This window comes from Sander lucioperca, chromosome 12, assembly GCF_008315115.2.
Source record: "Sander lucioperca isolate FBNREF2018 chromosome 12, SLUC_FBN_1.2, whole genome shotgun sequence".
In the NCBI taxonomy this organism is placed as follows: domain Eukaryota; kingdom Metazoa; phylum Chordata; class Actinopteri; order Perciformes; family Percidae; genus Sander; species Sander lucioperca.
The window spans coordinates 15,855,695-15,883,445 of NC_050184.1; the positions used below are offsets into that span (position 1 = coordinate 15,855,695).

Below are 27,751 nucleotides of genomic sequence, written 5' to 3' on the forward strand. Positions count from 1 at the left end.
AAGCTCAAAATGTGTCAAAAAAATGTGTTACAGAGTTCAAATAAAGCAGTTTCTTCAGAGGCAGGCAAACCCAGCATGGTAGCAGGAAGAAAATGGACAGAAACTGTGTAACTTTGACACAGGTCAAACCCTTAACTCGCTCACCAATGTTAAAAAGAAAAAGAACATACAACCCATTAGCGTGCAATGATCTTAATGCATTAGTTGAACACTGTAAAAGGAAATTTAGACCCCCTGAGGAGAAAAGTGGAGTGCGACTTCAAACATTCAGCCTGTAATTCTGGTCTCGCAGCATGTAGAGCAGCTGTCACTGCACAATCTTTGGACTAAGTTCAAATAAAAAGGAAAGTATCTGATCTAAATATGAACATGAGCAGATCACACTATCAGAGGGGCTGCTCTGAACACTGTCTGTAGCATGAGCACAGCATACTAAGTGTTAAAAAGTTCTCAACTGTCAATCTTGACAACAGAAAGTGAAGTAAGTAACTGCTACAGCTTTATTGAAAGGTAAAGCTGCAGTTAAATCCATCAAGTAAATCAGACTTTGTTTCTACAGTATGTGTCAGAGGCCACGAGATGACAAGTACTGCCTGGGTTTTTTCTGCTTCTAGGTAGACATATTTGTGTGATGTGGGTGGTTGTTCACTGCATTGTACTGTGATAGATAATAAACTTTCTACTTTGTCATGGCAACAACTTCTGCATCCTCCTCTTTTCCATCTTCTGCCTCTTATTCCCAAAGGGGAGTATCACAGCACCCTTGGGTTCTTTAAAGACAGACCAAGGTGTTGCAAGATTTATTTCCATTTTTGTTACAGAACATTTTTAATAAGATTAAATCCATTAATCCCGTTTCCAATCCACACTCCGTACTTGTAGAGCGAGCAGGTCATTATTGCATTATTGGTCATTATATAACAACAATCAGCAAATTGAGCTTTCCGGGTGCAGAGCGGTCAGACATATCAAAGTCATAGAAATATTCGTCACGGAAATGCTGATACATTTGCCCTTAACACAGTCTGAAACAACCGAACCTGAGACAACCTAAAGCACTAAAATCCAGCTGTACAGTGAAAGTTACTTGGCTAACATGTATTCGTGGATAAGAAAAGCTAGCTGTCCCACACTGGAATGCCTCATCTGCAGGGAAAACTGTCCTGTGCTGGCGCAAAGTAAGCTCAAGAGAAATCTCAAGACAAAGTCTCAGTTCCTCAACTTCTGCAAAGGTATTAGTAATTTCAGCGACTAAAGCGTGACTTTTTCTTCTGTGTTAAATCTATGCTGTGGCTACATACGTAGGTACATGGCGACACGGACCCTACGTCGAACCCTACGCCGGACCCTACGCCGTAGCCTGATGTGCACCTCTCGAAAGATTTAACCGCACGTCGCGGTGATGCGGTAGCGTTGCATTTCCCCTAGTCAATATCCTCGACATTCCACTTCAGGGATTGCTCCGGTGCCGCAGGAAATTCCGTCGGATGCATGTACTTTCACCGATGTCTGTTTCCTTCCGCATTCTTTGTGTTGGAATTTTAAACTCTGGTGGATTTATGAGGACTATGGTTAACTGCTCCTCAGATCTCTGCATTGTAAATTGAGACAGCTAGCTAGACTATCTGTCCAATCTGAGTTTTGTAACGCACAACTAAAACAACTTGTGAACGTTCACATTCCACCAAAACTAGTTCCTTCCCGAGGCTATTTGGCAGCGGCTCCGTGCGCCGCTTAGCACTACCCATGAAGATTGTGATTAGTTTAAAGAAATTCCCAGCTGCTCATCATTCACAATCAGCCTCAGTATATGTCAGAAAACAGCCATTAGTCACGCTCTGTCAGATCGTCTATGTTGCCTGAGCAATCAAGCCTTTATTGTGTGCTGACCACCTGTACCTGCTCTGAAAACCATCTGCTTGCTTTACCCTCTGCATTACTATGTCTGCTCTGACTGCCTGGAACACAATGTTTTTACCACACATGTTCTGCCTTCTGAGTCCGTGCCCAGATCCATGATTCAGTGTTACATTACATTATGTTTCACAAATAACAAGTCTTAAATCAACATATTTCTTTGATCAACGTGAAAAATGTTTAGGTAACTGCTCCTAACAACTGTTATCACAGCTTCTAGGCCAACTGGACGTCGGCCGGACTAATGGTTCTCTACTGACTGGTTAAAGCAAAACATTGCAATTTTATTGTGGGATATCAATGTTTAGAAAGTCAAGAAAATCGTCTGTCCGCAAATTTGAGGGGCGTAGGTTTCTAGGAGTGTAACATCAGTATATTACTTACAGCTACGGCTGGGTAATAAGTTAATATGATAATGTATTGTCTTTCAATGGAATCATATCGTGATGAAATCATATATCAAGATATCGTGATTTACAATTACGTTGTCTCAATTGATAATAACAAGCACATTCTAAATCAATTTTCTCAGAAAATCTGTTGTGAAACCTTTTGAGGGAATATCATTTGAAGCATTGCAGATTTGTTTTAACATCACACTATTTTTGTGCATGCATGTAAACATAGTCAGTATATAGCTGGAAAAAAAACATTTCTTTTTCTCTATAATGTCACTTGAAACTGTTTACCACATTTTTGATGATTATTTATTTAAAATCTCATTGTAAAACATGTTGTGAAAGCATCTATTGCCAACACTATATATATATATATATATATATATATATATATATCTTTTTTTATTTTATTGATTTATTTGATAGGGACCATGCATATTTATGAACATTTGTTGTTTATGAACACCATGTAAATATGCCAGAATTAGTAAAAATAACTACTTTTCATCTGCAGTCCCTGCATATATATAAGCTGGGGAAGATAAGACCCTGGGAACATAGATTTATTTGTTTTGAGCACATGTATGTAAAAACATCAACGATGGCTCCCTTCCATTAAGTGATCCAGTAAGTCTTGCCAGTGAACCAGCACTCAATTACATCTGTGTGTTTTTTTCTGCTATGACATGTCAAAAGTCTGCTGTCAATAAATCCTCTCATGCTTTCACCAATCACTTTTTATAGGTATGGCATTCATTAAATGCTGTATGGAACAAACTTTTGTATATTATGTGATTGATTTTGAAGGTGTTTTTGATTGCTGTGGCTTTTCTGGCCAAACGAATTAGCAGGTTAACCTGACACGTCCAACAATAGCCTGTTTTTTGTGCTTCACCGAGGGTCAGGTAAATAAAAGTATATAGAGTCACAACAAGTCTAAAATGAACTTGCCTTGTCAGGTGTATTGTTATATTTTTCCAATTTTTTTTGTCAAACTGAGTTCAATGACATATGTGAGACACTGAAAAGGGGTTAGAGTAGTGGGAAGTTTGTGGCAGGTCACCACCATCCATCCATCTTAAAGTAAGAGACTGAGGAAGCAACTCATTTAATAACTTTTTAACTTATTGAAGTGTTCTAAAACTTTGCCATCCATTGATAGAGTGAAACTGACAACATGATAGACAAGTACTTGGAGCAGATTTTAGATGGAAATCCAGCTGGCAGCAGCACCACAGGGTTCCAGCTCAAGAGCTGGGCTCTGACTTTTGTGACTCCGCTTGTCGGAAAATATCTTTATCCCTGCCAATCTTTCAGCTATACCTCAGTTCTGTAACAGCTACAAGACACTATATCCAAGTTATTTTGGTTCGATTCAGCTTCATAACAACTAATCTATATGATATTGGCAGAAACTAAACTGAATGAATAATGCCTGTGTGTAAGCCTATAGTCTAGTGTGGGGGCATATAGGCTAGCACAGGTATATACACATGATCCACATCCATACACACACTTCTACCATTCTCCTCCTTACTGCTAACTTCATTTACAGTAAAAGACTGTTTCTATGACTTAGGCATCACATATGCTCTTTGATTGCCTCCTGACTTGCCTCAAAACATGACATGATGATAAAATATGTAACGCGTGTGGCTACAGAGGAGCTTTCTATGTCAGCCAGTGAAAATCCTGAAAATAACTTATTTGAATTACCAGATTTAAAATGATAGTGTGGTTTAATAACATGCATCTCATCTGAAACGCATCGTGAACGTACCTGAGGAGCATGTGGGAAAGACTGCGGATGATAAATGGGTACAGAAAATGGCATACTGTGATATCAAAACTGAAGTTAGCAGAAAATAACAAGATATCACAGTACTCTGAGCATCACAGAATGCTGTATATGTGGGTCTTTATGTGTGTGTGTGTGTGTGTGTGTGTGTGTGTGTGTGCGTGATTGTGTATGTGCGTATGTATGTGCATGTTACTCGCTTTCATAAGTCAATTATTTGTGGAGGCTGTGAAAAGAGTTGCACTGCCTTCACCTAAAGGCTTCATCATTGTATACTGTTATCTTTTTTTTTGAGAAAGCCTGATTCTCATCTGCATGCATACACAAACAAGCACTCCTCTGACACACAAACATAACCATACTGCAGCAGAAAATTTGTATGAACGGCCTAGTGATCCACCAGGGCTCCCTACATTATTCATCTGATTAGCTTCTCATAGGGTGAAACTCCTCCTTGCTGTTTTATAAATGCATGTAACACACACTCACTCACTCATCACCACACTCCCACACACACACACACACACACACACACACACACACAGTGCATGCCTTTTCATAGAAACAACTTACGTGGAGCCACATGATCATCTGTGCTTGAAAGACATATCTGGATGTGTTTCCAGCATCACTGTACTGTCAAACACGAGTGTGTGTGTGTGTGTGTGTGTGTGTGTGTGTGTGTCTGTGTGTGTGTGTCGCACTTGCTGTTGATGTTACATGCACAAAGTTCTAGTGCAACGACCTGAAATGCTGCTCTGCATTTGTTATATGTAAGAAAATAAAGAACATGTTGAGTATAAATAATGTATAAATCATCATGTCATCATCTATGATCTCACATGGATGTCGTTAAAAACTTTTAGATGTGAACCAAACCAAAGTGAGCCTGACACAGCATTTTGTGTTTGAGAGGCTTTTGAGAGACCATTACATTCCTGAAAGGCAACTCGACCAATCAGGCTTGCTCGTGCCATATCAAAAACCTATAGATGCAACATGGAGCAGCCTACAGAAAGTAAGGAGGAGGACATTTTAAAGATGAGGAAAAAAATGAGCCAGTATTGCAGAAAGAGTACAGACGGCATTAAGAAAGGGACAGTTGGCAGATGTGTGTGTGTGTGTGTGTGTGTGTGAGATGAGTGTGTTGAGGGTGAATAGTCTATATACAAGATGTTCCACTCCCGGGATTGTTCAGGTGACGCCGAGAATTCTCTGCAGGGTAAATCCAGACAGCTAGCTAGACTATCTGTCCAATCTGAGTTTTCTGTTGCACATCTTTTGAACGTACATATGTTCCACCCAAACAAGTTCCTTCCCGAAGCTATTTTGCAGTGGCACCATTCCTCCATGTGGAGCTTAGAGCCACCCAAGGCGATTGTGATTGGTTTAAAGAAACGCCAATAAACCAGAGCACGTTTTTTCTCCCATCCCGGAATGCTGTGTGGACTCGCCAGACCCTCATCCACAGCAATATGAAGGAAGGTCTGGCAATGCGAGACGAAGGGTAGAATAAATCGTCCTACCTCTATGGGTCCTTGGCCACTTTATAGGTGATTTGAGAGAGAGTGAGAAACATGTTTGGCAAGCCATGAAAAACATGAGCTGAATCACTCATGAAATTTTCTTCCATCCCAACATAAAGCTGCCTCCAGTGGAGCAGAGAGAAAACAGATAGCCTGGAAAATGGAATGGTGGTGTCAGGGGGGCAGAGTAAACCCTGGTTGTAAGTGAGCATGTTAAAAAAATGTTTTCCAAATGAAATTTGAATTCTCCTCACTCTGTAAGGATACTCTCTGTGTAAGGAAATACAAACTGAAAGCATACCACAGCTATTGTGCAGATGTTTCCATTTATTTCCGAAAGCGAACTGTAAAACATTTTTTGGACACATTGTTGGATGGATCATCTAAGATTCAGGCCTGTGAGTGGCCGTTTCCCATGGCAGCAGCTGAATATTATTTGTGAACTGTATATCATGCAAATGTTGATACAAGACTTTTTACCTATTTTTCAATAAGCCTACATAGGGTTGTTAGAATTGAAGTGATATTATGATTTTTTTTTTGTGTCCGCCCACAGATATTTAACCAATCAAATAACAGGGCTTTTGCAGGTCCTTAAAAAAAAAATTCAAAAATCCAATAATCAGATTTTTAGGGCTTAAAATGCCCTTAAATGTCCTAAGTACGATTTTGACAGATCATTAGAATTGATTGGATTATGAAGTTCACGTTACATTCATAAAGTTGCATTAACTTCAGTCTCGCTTTCAAATGTGTTTAAGAGGAAATGTGTATTGATCGCAGCAACAAAACAATCTGAAAAGACCCTACATCTCCTCTGATAAAAACAATTGCTACTTTTAGAAGTACTAAATTAAAATACTTTCATGGGTAAGTGCAAATTCAAGGCGTTCTGGTTTAAGAGCACCACATTCAGTGCTTGGTTGAAGCCTGTTGAAACAAACAAATTTCATGCTTGCTTCACCGTGTGTAAGACAACGTTCATATTAGAAACTTTGGGTATAAAAGCATTCAAAGAAAGTAAAAAAAAAAAACATACTGTTACAGTACCAGCATTGTCAGTCTGTACCAAAAATTCAATTCACCACCCATTGACAACACCAATGTGTCAATGGGTGCAGACTCAGGTAAAAAAAGTGGCTATTTCTACAGAAACAAAAGCATCTTTCCCATGTTTTGTAGGAAAATGGTTGTTGAGGCACTTTTCATGTCTGTCTTGGACTATGGTGATGTGATTTATAGACATGCATCATCTTCAACTCTTAAATCTCTGGACTCAGTCTATCACTCTGCCTTGAGATTCATAACCGGTCATGGCTATGGTTCACATCATTGTATTTTATATGAAAGTATTGGGTGGTCTTCTCTCCAAGAAAGACGAGATACTCACTGGTATCTCTTTATCTATGAGGCTCTTATTGGAAAACTAACATCTTACCTTACAGAACTTCTCTGTTACTCAGAGGGACATTATCAGACTCGCTCTGCTGACTGGCTTTCACTTCATGTTCCACGAGCTCGGTCTGCTTGGAAAAACTGCTTTTAGTTTTAGTGCACCCGACTCCTGGAACAAATTACAACACTTAAAGTCAACTCAATTGTGCCGTTCGGACATTTTAGAAATCGGGATTTAAACCTGCAAACTTCTACTTGTAACTGCTTTACATAATTGTATTTCTTTTGCATCCTTATTTTCCTAATGTATTTATCATAAATTTATTATAAATTGTCTTTCTATATTTCTTATGATTGCACTCTCTGCGTTGTTGTTCTGTATTTGTCTTTGTAATCTGACTCGATGACATTGAAAAATGAGGGTCACCCCTCAATGATATCTCGAGGATAAATAAAGGTTGAATGAATATATGGGGCAGTATCACAGAAAAAAATAAATAAAAAATGTAATTTATTTAGTAAACAAACACCTAGAATACGTACACTGATTTAGTATATTTATTTTCTTATTTCAGCTCCCTTGTTCTGTGTTGGTAAACAGCTGTGCCACTGAAAGCACATTAGGACAAAGTCCCACTAGTCTAATCTATGTAAAGTAGACCCACTTCATCCATTACCTGATCATGATCATCACATCCTCTTCAAATAAAACAAAAACAAAAACACACAAATGCACTCAAAATGTCAACTCTAAATACAAATAGAAGCAGAAATATAAAAGAGAAAGCAGAGGAAATAACAGAGTCAAAACATCTCAAAGGAAGACATTTCGAAATATGTTGCCTCTTCCTTCCTTTTTTATTTCTTTGACATAAAGCAGCCACAAATATTGTCAAACATGTTGTTTACTGGTGTCATGCTGGGGGATTCAGGTGTATCTGAAAAATTCAAATAGTTACATCTCATTGCAGTTTAGGGCCACCAGTGTGTGGCATTGCCTGGAGCTGCTTTAGGGGAAAACATACTGGCTGAGGGCACACTCGCTTATAATGGTCTCATTTTCATTTAAACACATGTTATTACAAACCAAAAATCCCCAAACTCAAATAAAGGTTAACATTTAAAATACTCTTAATATTGACCATCATAGCACAGCAAAGTGAGGACAACCCTACCTTATTTGCATGCGTGGTTGTGAATGTACTTTACAGAATATGCAATATGCATGATTTTGTGTGTGTGTGTGTGTGTGTGTGTGTGTGTGTGTGTGTGTGTGTGTGTGTGTGTGTAGATGCTTTTTATGTAAAAGCATAAAAAAGCCAAGTGCAAATGCATCTGACTCATGCTGTCCACAGAGATCTGAATGACTTATTACTTAGAGAAGGCACTCATGGAATCCCATTTCTAACAAGTTCATGATATATTGAGAATACTGAAGTAGAGCAAATGTCTGTGATTAACTCAAATGGTGTGGAAATGGCAAAGGTCAGAGTGCTAAAGAGAGACAGAATGAGGACAAAGTAGAACAAAAAGGGCACGCGGCAGGCAGGTAGTGGAGGTGAGGGGAGGTGAGGGAGGTGTGATTAAGGAATTATGAGGAATCAGAAAAAGGCAAATTTAGAACTGTCATGGCGCCTGGGTAGCTCACCTGGTAGAGCGCACGCCCATATATAGAGGCTTACTCCTTGACACAGCGACCGCAAGTTCGACTCTGACCCTTTGCTGCATGTCATTCCCTCCCTCTCTCCCCTTTTTATGTCTTCAGCTGTTCTTATAAGCATAAAGGCCTAATATGCCCAAAACATAATCCTAAAAAAACTGTCTGGAGAGTGAGGTAGAAGATGAAGGTCCTCCGAGGCCACCCCCCCAGGGGCCCCAAATCCTCAGTTTCACTATGTATCAAATTTAGTACTGTAATTTAATTAATTGAGTTTAGTTTAATACCAAGATTATTTTAGATGATATTATGCGTGCACAGGGCAGTAAATTTGAGTGTAGAGCCGAGACAATTAGACGATGAATTGAATCGACCGAAAGTTGCGTCAGGAAGGGCATCCATGCGGATCCTAAAAGATGAGGGAAGCAGTGAACAGTATACCCAGGGTGTGATTTTCCAGGAGGGATGCAAAGTGAGCATCATGCAGCGATGACAGTTAAGTTTAGGCACCAAAATGACTAGTTAGGTTTAGGAAAAATATTGTGGTTAAAGGAACAAATGAGCGTTTTCTGGGTGAAAGTATTTTGTTTTCGTCGTGGAGTGAACTCTGCTCTCCGGCTTAAAAAGCGCTGTTTCATGTTGACACCATGTTGTGCTATTTTATTTTGAGATTATTTTTAATTATTTATTATATTTATATTGTGTTCATAAATAAGTGTTTTGGCATGGCTGGCCAAGTGGCTCTGTAACCATGGTATTGAAAGGGGGATTTAATTCTTGCATGCTTTGTTCTGTTGTGCATGATCAATACAAAACCCTCTCCTTTTTTCATACCTTGTTAGTTTTGTTATTGTGGGCCAGGCCTTATCCTCTAACATCAGTGGCCAACTTCATTAATTAATGAAAGCTTAATAATTGGAGCAAATCCTTGCAGACTGGTTCCAAAAAAAAAAAAAAAGCTCCCCAGAAGAGATGATGTTGTTATAGATATAGCTCATATGAGTGTGATGCTTGGGTGTCCACACACTTTGTTTGGATGTCTACATTCCTACTGAGTCATACTATGATTGTTATATGCATGTTTATACAGCCCTGCTGCTGCTACTGCTTGTGTTTTCATTTTGTGTCATCATTTTTTAGAGTTTATCTCATTTCCCCGCTAGCGCTCATACAATGTTTCAACTTCCCTGAATTAATCAATAAAGTTTCATCTTATCTTAACAGGGTCAATTTTTGTTTGCTCTAGGTTTTCCATTTAAGGGATAAGCCCCAGTTTGGAGAAAGTAAACAACTTCCACAGGGACTAACAATAATTCTCTACAACTACGTCCCATTTTTTCCTTTTTTTTTTTAATCACACTGCATGTCCTGAATACAAGCAGCTTTTGCTTATTCTGTTCCCAGAGCAGCTTCTGTGGAATCGGAAATTTAACACTGAGGTCAAAGAAACTATTGTCCTCTTGTTGTTGTCCTGAACTCAGTTAATGTACAGACCTTGAATCAGGTTAGACAGATTAAATTAGGGTTTATTCTCAGACGAGTGCTCATCATTTTTAATGTAATCATCGTTATCTGTCCCCTAACCTGCCCTGGGCAATAATGAGACTCTCATCCATATTCAGACATCGTCACTGAGACAACACTGATACTCTATTATCTAGCTGACTATTATTATGCATGGAGTGCAAGTGGAGAGAGAGCAATGGCCAGAGGCAGGCGCAGGAGAAGAAATAGCATGAACAATAATAAAAGTGAGAATGTGTAATTAGTGAGATAAATGGGTGAGAGAGAGAGAAGGGGAAAGGGAAAATATCTAAGTAGAGGAGACTTAAATGCAGCAGAAAAATGATTAGAGTTGACGAGTTGAAAGAAGGACAGAGGTCTGTGGGACAATCAAACCTGGGTGAGCAGAATTGGACACAGCCTGTGCTTTACAGGGTTCAGTCATAGACACACACACACACACACACACACACACACAAATGCAGCACGTGCAAATCCATGCACGTACATAAAGGGAGAGCGCACACACACAAATACACACACACAGTTTAAACTGGAGAATTCACTCCTGTTAGTTGTGAGGTGAGGCTTATTAGAAGCGAAAACACAATCTAATCCAAATACCAAAAACAACTTCCAAAACACAACAAAAGAATGTAGGGGTAAATGAAGTCTGGCAGCCAGTAGTTAACAGTTAACAATTAAAATTTGAAACCCTGGCAGCGTGACATTCCCTAAAACCGACCAGCGATAAAAGAAAATGATTTAAACATTCTCAACTTTGGTTCCTGCAACAGCCAATGTGCTTCCTGTAAAAGTACTCCTGAGGAAGAAGCCTAAATAAAACATCAAAACTTTCATGTGACAGCATCTGCCCCGCATGTATTTAACCCATGGCCTTGCTTCCCCTCATCACAAATTCTAATGGTGCATAAACAAGGGAGCAAATCAATCCCTATTTACATGCGAACAACTGTGGGGTCAAGTATTGAGTGTGTGGGTCACTGACTCACTGGATGTTAATGTAGGCTGTTCTCAGGTCTAAGGTTTTGGTGTTGTTTACTTCAGTCTGCCCTGCAGGTCTCTTAATATGCGTGGAATGTCAGTGTCTTTATTCTTGTGTTCTTCCACTTATCTACACATCTCTCTCCCTGTGTTTCTTTAGCCATCTTCTTTACCCTTCTTGATTGAATAAAGATCTTATTATTACACCATCCATCCAGTCTCTTTGAAGATTCTTTGATTCAACAAATCGGCCTAAGAAAATCCACAACACTCTCCCTTGCTTATTTATACAAACCTACTAACAAAATTGCAGTAAGTGGACTCATTACCGTTCAAAGGGACTTCAGTACGTACACAAGTAAGTGAACACATCGCCATTCAAATGTCCTTCTGTACGTACAACAATAACCCCTATTTGTATGTGCTGCACCGAGGCCCCCACAAGCAATCACTGCCATTAAAGTCAATGCTTGATATTCCACCAGCCACAGGTCTATTTCCACGCGAGCTGCAGGGCGTTCGGACAGCCGGGCAGGAAGTGCAACAGCGAGACTATCCAGTCAATTAACCAAAAGACCCCCCCAATATCGTATATGTCTCCTCTACAACACCACGGACGATGAGAGATTCATCTTGGAGGTGGAAAATCATAATACGACACCACAAAGGCCAGAAAAGCGAAGGCATGGAGTTTAACTACAGGAGTGCCTGGAGTGGAAGGTAGATACTAGCTAATAAACATGTGATTGTTCTGTAAAGTACTTAGACAATAAAATCTGCGAGTCGGGCAGGCAAGACGCTCCGCCTCTGAAACGCTCCCGGTGTGGTATGGCGCGAGGCGGAGGACGGAACTAAATCGCGGCGCAGACGCGCCCGGTGGAGAATCGGAGTAAGTGAAGGCATCACCGTTGGCACTGATTCCGACTGGCTTCAGTGCATTCAGTCTTTTGCTGGTTCAAGTTTTTTACCTTCAGTAGCCAACTAACAAAGTTCCAAAGAGACCACCTGGTGGTACGTACCAAACAGGAAGGTGTGCAGCTGTAAAAACAAAAACAAACAAAAAACACACATATATACGGCACATGGATGCAATTCTAAACTGCAAGAAACAATGTGGAATATAAATATCAATGAATATTTAAATTTTTCCTGTTGTAAACAAAAAAATGCAAACCTGAAGCAAAAGTCATAAGACCCATACTGTTGATGCTGTTTCTCTTGTGTCCAATGTGTCAAAGGGAATATCTGCCAAAATGTGGTACTGTGAGAAGGTCAGACAGAGAGGGAAAGAGTGAGAGGGGGTAAATGTAATGGGACAGAGTATTTCTAGCAGCTTGTGGCGAAATTGGCCTGTCAGGGCCGACTGTCTTTAGAAACACAGAAGCTGCTCCCTCAGGCCTCTCTGTCTCTCTAGAGACCCTTTGACACATGCACTAAAACTTAAAATTATCTAGACATTACCCAGAGGAGCTGTATGTGAGAAGGCAAATGACCAAATCAGTTGAAATGGACATCCAACGGACCTTACCCTCCCAGCTCACAAAGTCTGTATAATATCAGATTGAGCCCATGTGTGAATAGAGACTGTCATTGTCCAGAGAATTCCCAGAGAGGGAGTGTGTGTGTTGATGACGTTTTTCTATCATGCAGCTCACAGGGAAGAACACAAGGGTCATTTACACTAAGGGCCCTATCTTGCACCCGGCCCGGCATAGCGCAGCGCAAAGCCCGACGCAAGTTTCTTTGCTAGTTTAAGACAGACACAGTTGTCAATTTCCCATCCAGCGCCCACGTCATTTAAATAGCAAATGCATCTGCGCCCATCTTTGCGCCGATGGGCGGATGGTCTTACAGGGAGGTGTGTTCAGGTGCATTATTGGCGTATTGCTATCTTGAGGCAGCGGGAAGTGATCGTGCCATTGACCAACAAAAACCTGGCCTAAAGTCAATAGCGCAGCATTTCATTGTTATTTTAACAGCGAATTAGTAAAATGTGCCTAGGCTCGTGCACAGCACGTGCACACTATGCTTGTTACACACACAGGGAAGCGCAGCAGCACACAAACATGCAAAAGATTACAAATACAAATCCGCCATCATAATAGCAATGCGCCAAGGTCCAAACGCGCCTGACTTTTAAAGGGAATGGGAGATCAGAGACACTCTGATTGGTTTATTGCATGTTGCGCCCAAAACACACCTATGAATTAATGAAGACACTAAGTACATCCCTTTTAAACCATGCGCCCGGTGCACGGACCCTTTTTCTGCCGTCAAACTAGCAAAAGTGGATTTGGACACGCCCCAAAACGCACCAGCGCCATGCGCTTCACGCCGTGCACTTAGATTGTTAAAATAGGGCCCTAAGACACCAACAATAATGTCTAACTGGAGAGACAACAAGATTTGGGGATTTCAGTCAGCAACAGCCAATGCCAAATTCGTCACACATATATAAGGAAAGGAAAGACACTCAACTGTTGCTGACCAAACTATGAACCGCTACTTGACACCCTGTTCTCCGCAAAATTTCTTGCACGCTCTACCCAGCGTCACCGCTTGCCTAAACCAAACACAGTAATTCCAGTAAGTGAGAATTCATCTGACATGGAAAATCTGCTTTTGTTTGCAACATGTGAGAAATGAAAACTCTGGATAATATCTGCACCTGATTCTCCAGATATTGTCCATAGTTCCAAAATAAATAAATAGAAATATGTGGGGTGTGGAGTTAGAAAGGAGTGAACTTGCCAGACCTCTGTAGCCTGCTCGTCATCTCTGCTAGAGGTTTGAGGCTACATTAGCCGCTAGTAGCATAACACACCTGTTGGCGGGCAAGTTGCATTGTGGGTAATGTAGGCCCCAGGTTTTGGGGAATAAATAAATCACCCTAAAAATCTAACTACGTAAACAGATCTTTAATCTTAAAAAGACTTCAATTGCAGAGCTCACTTGACGATGAGACTTGTTGTTCTGTAAAATAAAAGAGCAAAAAGCGAGGCAGGTTTATAAAAAACTAAAAATGTAAGGGCTGCAAACCTCAATCTGAATGTAGAAACTGATAGAAGTGCTTTATTTGCCAATCCTAAAGCCGTGCCATCATAAAAAGAGACAGTATAAAGCACAGCGTGTGCTCAAAATTGCGACTCCCCTCCAGTTAACAGATGTCTGAATGTCTGTATTTCTAATAATCTTATTCTTGTTCTTTCTAACGTTTCCTGCCAGGGCTTGCTGCCGGCCGTCTTTGTAAAGACAGCAAGCAAGACAAGTGTTGCTGGAGACTGCAGCACCCACGGAAATGGAAAGAAATCATTTCCATCATAACAATCTCATAAGTTATTAGTGCTGCACGATATAAGGAAAAAGTGCAGTTTTATACTGATGTTCTTTCAACTAACACAAAAAATCTCTGAGTGTCTTTCGCAATATGACGCAGCCTTTTCGCGATGTGTTTATTGCGCAAGTTGATATCGCGATGACGATAAAAAAACAATATATTGTGCAGCCCTACACTGTAAAAAATAAATCCGTAGAAAAATGGATAATGTCCTGGCAGAAATTTTTCAGATACCTTTTCCATTAAGTTTATGGACATTTCTGTTCATCTAAAAACAGAAAATTCTGTAGATTTACAGTATATCCTCTGTACCTTTAATGGACATTTCTGTTAATCTAAAAAAATCTAAATACGGAAAAACACCTGTGAAAAATCATTACAGAAAATTCCTTCATATTAACACAGTAAATTAGCCTCTATTTCTATGGACTTCTAACAGTGTATTAGGAATGTACCTGCATGCATCAAATTAGCATTCATTAAACTGAATCAAAAAAGCTGTTAGGGTCTAAATATTTACACTTTTGCTTCCTATAGCCTACATGTTTCTCATGTTTTTGCTTTGCATCTCATTTCTGTCATTCACTCTTCTCCAAATTGTGTTTTCGTGCATGCCTGCTTTCCTCTTGAGCCCAGAAAGCTCCCCATCCAGATCAGAAAAACACAAGTGTGTGTTGTTGTTTTATGCCGTCAGATTTCACACTGTCAGGCAGCCAGCTCGTGTTCGTGTAGGTGTTCCTCTGTAATCATCCCTTCTCTGAGCTTCTAATGAAAGCCTCAGCAGGGCTCCAGGCTTCCCCTGGTAAAGCGCTTTCGCTGAGAGGATGTGGCGCTGCACCTAGAGTCGACGGTAAAGGGAGAGAGTATCTTCAGACACCAGGCTTCCGACATAAGTAATCCTGGCTTTAACATTACGGAGTCAGCACCGCAGTCTTTAGCCAAAGCTCCGTCAAGTCTAGACGTATGGCTGGTGGAACAGAGAATATGATTAGTATTTGCACTGTGAAGCCAGGCACTCAACTTATTTCATCTTAAAAAGGACATCAGCACTCAAAGATAATCTGAAGTTGTTATGCATCATCAACATGTTATGTTCACTGCACTTCCAGGAGTTGTTTTCTCTCGACGGGCTGTCTGAAGCTTTTTTTTTTAGTCGTATGCACTTTTGGTCTGCCACTCTCATCTACCTCTGCTTTGAGATTCTTACATTTCCAGAGTGTCTTTTGACAGAAGGATCTTGTTGAATGTTTTGCAGTCAGTATGTGGGGGTGGAGAGAGCAATAGCGGTACTTTTTAAGGGTGTTTTTCCAGTTAAGAGAAGGCTAGAGTCGTGCTCAGAACTGAATTGCACTCTGGTCTATGGAGGCGACGGTCAATGGAGGCGTATCTCCATCTGATTCTTCTGCAGTGGATTTCTCTGAAAGAACTCTCACCACAAGACACACATTTTCTGAGTGGCTGACCCCAAACTTTCTATTTACTGTAGATGTTTCAAATAGCTTACAAATGCCCTACTATTATTATTATTGCTATACATTTCCTGAATATCCAAAATATTCGAACTGCTGTAAATATCGTATAACATCTACATTTGGATAGCTGTCAATGGAGAAAAAAAATGCACAAACAAAAAACAGACTACATGCAATATATGGGTTAGGGTAATGTAATTAACAAAAACTGTTTTAGCGTTTAGAAGAGATACATCTATTTTCTTCTTTACAAAGAGAAAGCTAGATTTGGGATGTGTTTAGTATAGCTTAGCACGAAAACTGGACAGACGCTAGTTGACTCCAGCTGTGTACTTAAAGCAACTTTTCAGGAAGAAATAATAAATTCTACCTCTAACAAATGAAAAGTTGTGTCAGAGCTTTGCTCAATTCAACACACTGCTGCTACAGTCTACTTGATCTGGCTGTCAGTAGCTTATAGTGGCTAGTGTTAGCTTATGTTAGCCAACATTTAATGAATAAATGATATTTGCATATGAATGCAGAATCTGTAGGTAACAGGACAAGATTTTGGTACTGGTTTCCGTTTGTAATCCGAGTAGTATTGACCAATCACATTGGAGCGGGTTTTGGTTGCATGCAGGTATAAAAGTCTGTAAAGAGCAAAAGAGACAACACACATTTGCCGAAATACAATCTGTGAACCAATCGGCTACCGTCTGACAATGACTTTTTATTTTAATCTGCTTTGACCTGCAGATATCTGTTTATAGAGATTAGCCAAAATGACGTCTGGACCGGGATCTGATGGTTTCCGACATTGGCCAACTTTAGACAGATACTGCTGTGTGACTAGTTTTACTAAGTCAGTCCACTGACTTTACAACTCTCCCTTAGTTGTGCTTTTCTTAAACTACATATTCACTATCTATATTAGATTAGATTAGATTAGTTAGACATTATTGATCCCAAATTGGGAAATGTCAAGCGGGATTTATACTTCTGCGTAAAATCTATGCTGTGGCTACGTACGTAGGCACATGGAGACACGGACCCTATGCCGGACCCTACGCCGTAGCCTGATGTGCACCTCTCGGAAACTGTAACAACATGTCGCGGCAACGCTTGTTGTGTCTTGATAACGTTGCATTTCCCCCTACTCATTTCCTGGTTCTCCTTCTCCATAAACAACATGAAATCAAGGAGATGGTTAACTTTTCCTGCTACAGATTTCCCACCGTGGTCAGAAAACACAGGGGAGTCACTTTGTTTCTCTCACTATGACTCTAGAGTCGCTACTCGCTCCGAAGCTAATCACCGTCACTCTCTCACTTGCTCTACCACACACTCCCCACACACACACACACACACACACACACACACATGCCAGCTCGACGCACACACCAATGCACAAGTATAAACTCCAGGCCACTTACGTAGGCTACGGCAAAAGTTCTGCGTGGAGCCTCCGCAGAACCATAAATCACGCTTCAGTGCTACAGCAGCAAAATATCAGACACACAGCACACATACAGAATATACAAGAAATAATAAATAGGACAGAATACAAGAACAAATATTCTAAAAAATAAAGATAAAAAATACAAAGGAAAGAATGTACACACTTAGATACAAATTGGGAGAAAGAAATGTACAACTAACTAAATAATATTTATAAAGATGTAAGTAAACCTATGTTTGTGCAAGTTGCACTTAAGGCAGTATTGTGATGTGTATGAGTCTTATCCAACATTCTGTGATAAAGTGTTAAAAAGTTTTACTGCCTGTCACGTAGGAATGCTTTCTTGAATATCATTCCTACACAATTATCATATATAATATGACTATATATTGGCATTAAGCATCTTGTAATTGTCATCGGTGGCCACAGAGGCAGTTGTTCAGCAAAAGTTATGGTCTTGCTTTAATGTAGATATGAGATTTATATCAATCGTCTAATCTTATTCTTGGACAGAGAAATAATGTGGTTAGCGTTTATGCTAAAAATATATATATACAGTATATACAGTATATACATAACACAAACAACACTATGTATGTTTTTTGCCACTGAACCCACAAGTGACGGTTACGAGAAAATAAAATGTACAGTTAGAGCAGCATGAGAAGCGTCATTAGATCAGTGAACTGAATCAGTCATATCTACGTAAAGTTTGCTAACATAACATTAGCCATCATAAGCTTGTGGTCAAACAAGGCCAAGTAAGGCAGAAGTATCATGAATTTAACTTTCAATTTCTAAGTGGAGTGTTGTTTTCACACAGTAGTCTCGCTCTAGTTCCACGGTAGATTTTCTCGATGACGTTTGTTGCTTAGCTGCCCTGACAGGACAGACCAGAGAGAAGCAAACTATTATCAGAATTTTTGTTTCTTTAAGCTCCTTGGCTCTCATAATAAGACTGTGATACAGTACTGGATGAAACAAGAATATGCAGACATTTAATCTTGTGCCCTCCAGCAGAACATTTCAACTTCAGCTCAACCGGGCCACACTATCAGAGGCATCTGTCATCAGAGACTCATCCCTAGAATAGAAACCACTGTGCTCAGCGCTGTGGGTTTAGGGCTTTACTAAGGTGCATGAAAAGCAAAAGGTTTGAAACTTTGTTCTGAGCACAAGCCTGATTTTTTTTTTTAAAGTTCATAACACTGAAAGCAAAAGCCTTGTCGAGCAAAAACAGAATATGTGTGAGTGCAAAGTCTCCACAGACAAATGTCATTATCTCTCTGCTCTCATGAATATAAGACTCAGGAAGAAAAAAATCCTTTTGAAAAGAAGATTATTTTTTAAAGTTGCATAAAAGTGTTTGTGCAAACTTTTATGCAACTTTAACAAATAATCTTCTTAACATAAAAATAACAATGGCTTAACATAAAAATAACATTTTGAGTTTTTAATGCTGAGATACACGATGTGAACAAGCTGATCAGACTAGCATTCAATGACCGTCTCAAGATAGTCTGAATGGTGGCGTGTTTGTGAGTGAAACACAGGCATTATTTTTAATGAAACAAAATATGTAACCAAAGCAGAGAAAATGTACACACACGCATACACACAGAACACACAAAGTACAAATGCACGCACACACACAGAAAATACACACACAAATAATTAGTCTCTGTGGTGAGCCTAAGCCAGCTCATTTGAAGCTAAAACCAAAGAGATCTCTTAAATGGCCCCAGTGCACCTGTGTGTGTGTGTGTGTGTGTGTGTGTGTGTGTGTGTGTGTGTGTGTGTGTGTGTGTGTGTGTGTGTGTGTGTGTGTGTGTGTGTGTGTCTTGCATATTGTGAAAATGCATATTGTGCTAATTTAAACCCATTACAGTGATGTGAGAAATGCAGATGACCATGTATGTCAGAAGGGCTCTACAACAGTTTTCCAGGTGTGATCATGATTAAAATAAGCCCCAGCTTCATTCTGATTTACACGATTCTGCTCTATAATTCTGGATCTAACAGGAATTTTTGGCTTATCTTGTTTCACACAAAAGCAAAGATATATTTTGCACGACATGTAGGCCTAAAACGAACACAGTATCACTAAACTTGAGCGGAACAAATCTGTTTCCTCATCTTCATGGCTAGCAGAGGTTTGTGTACTCATTTTGAAAGGGATTAATGTTGATGTCACACTCACTCAATTCATGTTTCACTTATGTGTGGTCGCCTGCTACCTCTGCATGTTGGATGTCTATTGGCTTCATTGGTCACACCATATTAGGGCTGCAAATTTCAAGCAATTTCCTTATACAATTATTGGATGTGTTACCAATCAATCAATCAAGCTCACTGTCTGTTCACTGGAGCTAGTTACAGAAAACAGCTGATCAGGCAACCTTTAGCAATCTAACCATTTCATGAGATTTCGGTTCTAGGTGTCACAATTCAATTCCAAATCAACTCTCAGGTCAGTAAATGGTACAATTTTCACGCTCTTACTTTAGCACATTGTGTGCCAAACATTTACTAACCATTTAAAGCAGTTAAGCAGTTCTGTTAACTTGTCTACATGAAGGTCTCTGTCTGACCAAACAGAAAAAAAGAGACGAATGTGTGGGGAAAATGTACGTTTGAATCATGTTCCAGTCTTCTGCCTATATGAGAATAATGACATGAAAGTGCAATTTACTGACAAAGAAAACATAGCTTCACTGTCAAAGAAAAGCCAAGTAATAAATTGGTTGAAAGAAACCATAGAAAGAATTTTGTGTTGTAATACACAGTTGTGGCTCCGTTAACACAGGATATACACAGGCATGAGAGGTGTTTCTTTTCATACCACTGCACTACATATCCATTTAAAATGCACAAAGTCACAGGCGGTGATCAGTGGAGCAGGCCTGGGAGCAAACTCCAGCACTGTAACCCATTGCTACCAAACACCTTTGAGGAGTCACACTGAAAACTTGTTAGATATCCCTGTGCAATAGTTACCGGTATTTCCTTTGCAAGAGCAGCTGAGTGATTCATAGAAACTGCTGACAGAGATACTCAGAATGCTGAGGAGTCTGTCCTGCTGTGTCCTCCAGCACTTCTTTACCTTTTACAGAGTAGAGATGGAATCTGAAGTGGCAGTGTTGATAAAAGAAAGCTCTTAAAAACCCTGGAAAGATGTCTTTTATCCCTCCTCCTCCAAGGAGTTCTGTAATTTCAATGGGTACTACTACACCTGAAGATATTTACTGCTTTGATGTCTACTATTTACAATGTAACATGAAACCAAACATACAAACACACCCTAGAGTCATCACAATAAGGTTAGGCAGAGCTCCATTGCCTTACATATTTCTACGTTAGTTCCTTCTAATCACAAGTCCATCACATGGCCAAATTAACTCAGCATATTATCACATCACAGAGAACATTCCAGCAAAAAACTCTTGCATTATGCATTCTGAAGCTCCAGGAGCCCAGAAAACAGGTCATCGTAGGTTGTTCGAGAAAAGCAAGCAGTAGAAAAGATGTGGAGATTCAACCAACCCTTTTTCCACCAAAATTAGCACATATATGCAGTTTTAAGGGCAGTAAAACCCTTTCCTTATTTTTATTTTTCTCTATTATTGTGTTAAATGTTCCAAATGTAAAGCACTTTGAGCTGCATTCTGTGTATGAACGGTGCTATAAAAATAATGCTTATTATTATTATTATTATTATTATTATTATTATTATTATTATTATTTCCCATTGCCAGTAGAGGAGGATGCCTTTCTGTCTTTTTTCTGGTGTGTCATGTTAGACGTCACAAACGCACCTGAAAACAGAGTTAGTAAAGTAGAAAGCAGCGTGGAGGTTAGTGACAATGTGACGGTGGTTACTTGTTTTTTTATATATGTTATTCTATTACTCAGTCTCTCTTTCAAACTCGGTGCCGACTACCATGTTTGAGCGCTGCTTGGACGGAGATGGACAGAATTTGTGGCCGAGTTGACAAAGGTTCACAGAAGTTACAGATGGAGGCAACAAGTGTCATAGCATCGCGATGTGAAAAGGGGGCAAAAATTAGCATTACTACCTGGGTTGCGTGTTTCCATCACTGCCGATCAGAGCTGGAGCTGATAAATAGCCGTGACTACTGCAGAGTAATTTGTCCCGGGAATGAATGCCGGTTCTCTCCCACTGTAGACAAAAGCCAGATGTTAGTGGGTGTTAGTGGGTTTTTTCTCCAGTGGGAAAGAGGCTGTAATAATTTGAAAAAAACACATTGCAGTAACTCTCACAAGAGTAGAGAGTGGAGTCTTTCCCTCCCCCTAAAGAACACACCCCTCCACCACTTTGAAGCCATGACAGCAAGCCTTTATCTTCTTCCTCGTAGAAACGTACTTTATATCTTTTAGGAGCATGACAGCCATGCGGAACAGTTATTTTTCAGTCAGGCGGTGTGCAGGCCAGCTGACAGACAGACAGTGACTGTTGACTTAAGGAGAGGGCAGTGGCCGTTAATCACAGACCAGAGAGGGAAAGAGGAAATTATACTCATCAGTGCAGTGGCAGCATGACACTTTTGAGTCACGCTACAGCAGCAATTAAAAAGTGGCTCGGCATGATGAGGACTAAAAGCTAGATGTTCTGAGGGAGCAGTGGGGGGTTGCATTTATTATACACAATGTTCCATATCTGTGTGCAAACTGAGCTAAGCCAGAGGAAAAAGATGAGCGGTTCACGGTTAGCTGAGGTGTGAGCTGATCCATGAGTAAAACTAAAAGAGGTAAGAGGGGAAAGCAACATAACATGGCAAAGCCAAAACTCAAAGAAAAGCAAAGGAAGTGGACCAATGTTTGAGCAGCGGGAACAGGGGATTTCTATACAGCAGCAATTGGGATTCATGATGAAGGATGAAGAGACAGAAAGAGAGAACGGCAGGATAAGAGAAAGAAATCCACACATATACATGGTTTACCTCACTAGAGGCATAAAAACACCACACGTATGCACACAGACACACACATGCATGTTGTGTAGGGCTGCAGCTATCGATTATTTTAGTAATCTAGTATTCTACCGATTATTTCATCAATTAATCGAGTAATCGGATAAGAAATACTTAGTAAACAGCAATAGTAAATATTTATTATTGCTGTGTACTAAAAAAAAGGAAAAAGCAACATTTTTTATTGCCAAATTCCAAGTACATTTTTGGGGGCCCAAATGTTAATATTTTTCACCCCCTTCCCCTTCTTGCCTCTGGCTTTTATCACTGGATATGCAAAAGAGCTGTTCACTAACCAGAGGGTAAATGTGACTGTACAAAGCTTACAGCAGGGCTATTCAACTACACTGTTCTGGGGGACACATTTTAAGAAGGCTAATACACAGTGAGGAGAAAGAATAAAGAATGCAGACATCTCCGGCATGATGACGTCATTCACGTGCATAGTAAGTGGCCATGCTGGGGGGAGGAGCCGGTTTGTCTCCGGCAGCAGCTAAATTTCTAAAGATTAGTAGCAAACTAATAAACAGACTACAAACCGACAGCTCTCGTTTTAGCTTGTTGGTAAAACATGGCTATTTGCAGAGTAGCATGCTGTAGGCTAGTTGTGTAAAACAGCGCGTTGGACGAGAGCAGCAGACGTTAGTTAGCTACCTTGTGTCGGGTTTGCGCCGTGGAATGGATGAGTAGACTGGATGTTTTCTACAAAGATGATATAGTAGCATGTTTGCAGCTTAAAATGATCCCAAACTTTCTGTCGTTTTCTCTCGCCTGTCTCTTCTCTTAGACCCTCACTATTTTCGTCTTCGTTCATTTGTAATCTGGGCCATCAGTCTCGTGCATAGACAGTATATAAACGTCTTGTGTCCACAGAAGCGTCAACCTGTGTGCGCTAGTAATTATCCTCCGTGCGGAAACACAGTGAGCCGTACAACCTTAATTACATTGATTTAACGAAGCTTCGAGGCAAAGAATTTTGCTTTGAAGATTTTTTCTAATTGAATTATTCGAGTTATTCGAGGAATCGTTTCAGCCCTAATGTTGTGTTGGCTGCTAATTTAGGAATGCATTGAATTCACACACACATGCTCGGTCTGTAGCTCTGCCTGGCACACACAAACAGACATTTACAACTAATCTGCTTGCTCCCTCTGCTAAGTCTGAAAACAAACACGGCAGTCACACACCTGTTGCCAAGGAACAGCAATGCTCGCTTGATCGACTTTGAAATGCAGAGAAAGTCAGGGGAGGAGAAGAGAGGCCTCAGGCCAAGACATGTCAATCACCATCTGAAAGTCACACACACTGGTTCACCCCTGACATTAGAAGGGATCAGTGGCAAATGTGTAGATGTTGGCTGAAAGCACACAAACTGCATAACTTGTGCATTTTTAAAATGATGAGACACACTAAAGATATCTTAGGTAACGAGTTTGGCCGGGGCTGCTAGACTGTAAACTCCCCAAACCAAATAAAGTGTAGGACAGATCTTGCCGTCAGACAGCCCTTTCCAACAGGAAACTGAGGCCATGATATCCATCTCTATTCTTAGCCACCAGACTCCTTTGACAAAAACAGTGGGCCTTTTTTTAGGTGGCTACAATACATTTAACTGCTGCCCCCGTCAACAGCAGAAAATTGCTTAACTTCCGTGCCGGTACTCCTGCCTAGAAGGCGTTCCAACCGCCATCTACTGTAGGTAATACACTGAAAAAAAATCTGAGCTATCCCTTTAAGGGATCATAAAAGTGGCAACAATTCCTTATCTGTGGACCATGAATACTTGTGCCAAATTTCATGGTGATCCATCCAATATGTCTGAGACACTTTTATGATCATGATGAGGGATAGCTCAGTCTTTTTTTTAAAGGTCCAATGTGTAGGAATTTCTCCCATCTAGCATTGAGATCATATATCACAATCAACTCTCTCGCGCCACGCAGTTCAAAGTACGTATTACAGCTACAGTAGCCTTCACGCCTCAAAAAGCCGGTCTCTTGCGCTTTTCAATATCCTTTTTCTTTTTCTGGGCGAAGAAGAAGCTGAAATTTGGATTTTGAATAAATGTGGTCCTCCATGTTTCCTTCTTCAAACTTGCCGGGGGCGGGAAGCTACGATACCCATTAGCAGCATTAGCAGCACCTGTGAGTTTATCATGTGACAGCGAAAACGCAAAAAGCGGAGCAGTATGTCCTGTATGTCCCTTACCGGCTAACGTATTTCAAGATGGCGCATGAATATGGAGCGTCTACCCCAGTTCACGCGAATGCTAATGTAAAATTTCAAGCCAACAGGAATACTTGTAATTGATGGTGGTGATAAATATTCATGAAAAAGGACAAGTTTGTGAACGGGCAACACAGATTTTGATAATGAACAACTAAACACGTTACACACTGGACCTTTAAGGAAAACATGGGGAAAAAAAGTTAGAGGATCAGTAGGATTTATCCTCTGGGGACCATGGATGCTTGTATAACATTTCATGGACAGACAGTCTTCCTTTCATACACTTGATAAATGTTTTACATGATATATTAGTATGTTAATCTATTTATAATCAAATACATAAGAAATACAACCATCCAATTTTACACATTTTGTAGGTGTAGTTGCCAGTCCATGTTAAGTATTGACGGATGGAAATTGCATCCGTCAATGTGCAGTAAAATCATACACATGAGCAGCTAACATAAGTGCTTCCTCGTTAGTGAAAAGAATACACATCACATCTTCTGTCTGAGTCGTTACATCCCAGCTGGAACCATGACATCCTGGGATTAAATTCAGTGGACACTTTGCATGTCACAACCTGAATTGCCTTAGGTTTATAATTAGTATTTAAATGAAGCAACAGGGTTCAGAAGCCACTGTTTTTGCACATGCTGTTCTCTCATCACTGCCCTGCACCTCCATCAGCCTCACACCTCATCTCATTTAAATTCTGTATCCTTCAAGAGCAGCTGCAGGAGTTTCACATTATTCACTTGCAGGCAAACCTTCTTAGATGTGACTGTGGACAAGATTCTGAATAATTGTTTCTCAAAAAGTTTTGCTCCAAATCCTGGAGCTTTGGCAGGGATATTACAGGGAACAGTGTAGTTTGTATCCACATAGAGTATAATCCAAAGTATTGTCAAGTCCAGTATCCAATTAAAGCAAGTTTCTATTTACACAAACAGCCATTGGTGGCCAACAACTATCAACCAGTAGACAGCAATCAGGGTGCCAAACATGCAGTATACACACATAAACACACCACACACAGTGGTCATATTGTTAGTCATTTGTCACACAGATGTCAGAAGGCATCAGAGAATAACATGAACAATTGTAGGCTACTGTTTCTATAGTAACACTTCTGCAGAATTCCCTGTAGTAATAAACTGAGTGGCCATGGTGGCCTAAAGGTTAGAGATGCGAGCTTGTGACCGGAAGGTCGTCGGTTCCCCAGACTAACAGGATAAAATCTGGTTGGGGAAAGTGAAAGAGCAGCGCTTGTCCTCCCTCCCCTCATTACCCCCCAAGGCACTTAACCCCAACCGCTCCAGTGGAGCTGCTCAGTGGCCAGCAGATCAGACTGTGGTTGTACTGGGCAGCTTCCAGGTATGAATGTGTAACTGTGTGAATGTGATCAGGGCGTTCCTGCAAAAGAGAGGCTGCCTCTCAGTGAACCTTCCCTGAATAAATAAAGTGGGTGACATACATTTAAGATAAACAATAGTGGACATAATCCTCATAGATAAACATGGGGTCCTGTTTTAGTGTCTGGATTCACTGGTGATTATCAACTACACCAAATCTCTTCTTCAGGGTTCAACGCTAAGGCTTTTTTTTTTTCACTTGTCTGGTCAGGCAAGTAAAAAAAAAATTCTACTTGCCCAAAGTCAATTTTTACTGACCCCTATACAATTTTTTTTTTTTTCGAGGACAAACGTCAAAAAAAGTTTGAAAAAAAAAAAAAACGTCAGAAAATATCGAACAAAAATGTCAAACTCAAAACATAAAAAAAAAAAATACGGTTGAATACGTAAAATACGGTCAAAAAGTTTCAGAAATGTAAACAAAAATGTTTTTTAAAAAAAAAGACAAACGTTGAAAGCACCAAAAGTGTAAAAATGTGGAAAAAAACTCTCAAAAGCATCAGGCGCCAACTCAATTCTTGATTGGCTAACAGGCACATTCAAATCAAATGAATATGACACGATGATGCCTGAACGGGCAAGTGGGATGTTGTTTACTTGACCGACGTGGCGTTTTACTTGCCCCCGGTATATATATATATATATAGATATATATATATATCTATATATATATAGATATAGATATATATCTATATATATCCCGTGTATCTCTTCTGCAGCACTCACTGAATGTAAAAACATGAGCGCATGAGCTGTTTATGTTAAGCTTTTCTTTAGTGGGAGTTTTTCTTTTGAATGAGTGTGACAGCATCCACTTAGGAAAGTGTTTTGTCTGCAAGGCTTTAGAGCAGAACGTTTCTGCTACACTGGTTTCTAGACTGAAAGCATGTGTCGTCATGCTCATTACAGCGCACCGCCCACAAAACAACATTGCTCACTTTGGTAAATATAAATAGAGATTTTTTTCAGACCCCATATTCTAAACATAACATATTATGAAGGTGTTGCTGAAAAGAACATGGCTTCTTTTTTTTGATTATGACTCACAATCAGACAACTTTTTGACTCAAGAAACAAAAGAAAATTCTAACCAGTTGATGATCCATGCAGAAGACATGACAATAAAAGAGCAGCATTGTTCTTGTATTGCAGGGTGGGCATTTAGCCTGTTACAGTAAAGTATAATAAAGAAATGTAAAATCAGACATTTTATTCCACCATAACCCTGTTTATATGCTAGATGCTAGTAAAATGTTTGGACAAGCAACATAGGTTAGATTTTAACTACCATACTACCTTACAGAACTTCTCTGTTACTCAGAGGGACAATATCAGACTGGCTCTGCTGACTGGCTTCTACTTCATGTTCCACGAGCTCGGTCTGCTTGGAAAAAACACTTTTAGTTTTAGTGCACCCGACTCCTGGAACAAATTACCACACTTTGTTAAAATCAACTCAATTGTGCCTCTTGGACAATTTAGAAATCTGGTTTTAAATCTGCAAACTTCTACTTGTAGTTGCTTTACATAGTTGTACTTACTTTTGCATCCTTATTACCCTAATTTAATTATCAAATCATGTTCCAATTCAGAAAGTTTTGTTGTCTTTCTATATTTTTTATGATTGTATTTTCTGTGTTGTTCTGTTTTTTTTGTCTTTGTAATTT

General features: G+C 40.0%; 1 protein-coding gene and 1 long non-coding RNA gene across 2 annotated transcripts in view; both read right to left on the reverse strand.

The window, feature by feature from the left end:
* LOC116040698 (kelch domain-containing protein 8B) overlaps window positions 1-27,751 on the reverse strand; it is a 173,465-nt gene that overhangs the window by 110,527 nt on the left and 35,187 nt on the right. The window lies entirely within an intron of this gene.
* Window positions 6,752-27,654, reverse strand: LOC116040702. Its single transcript, XR_004102738.2, has 3 exons — window positions 27,521-27,654; window positions 6,842-7,221; window positions 6,752-6,803 (listed from the first exon to the last, which is right to left on the reverse strand). It is a non-coding gene; the product is annotated as an uncharacterized LOC116040702 (long non-coding RNA).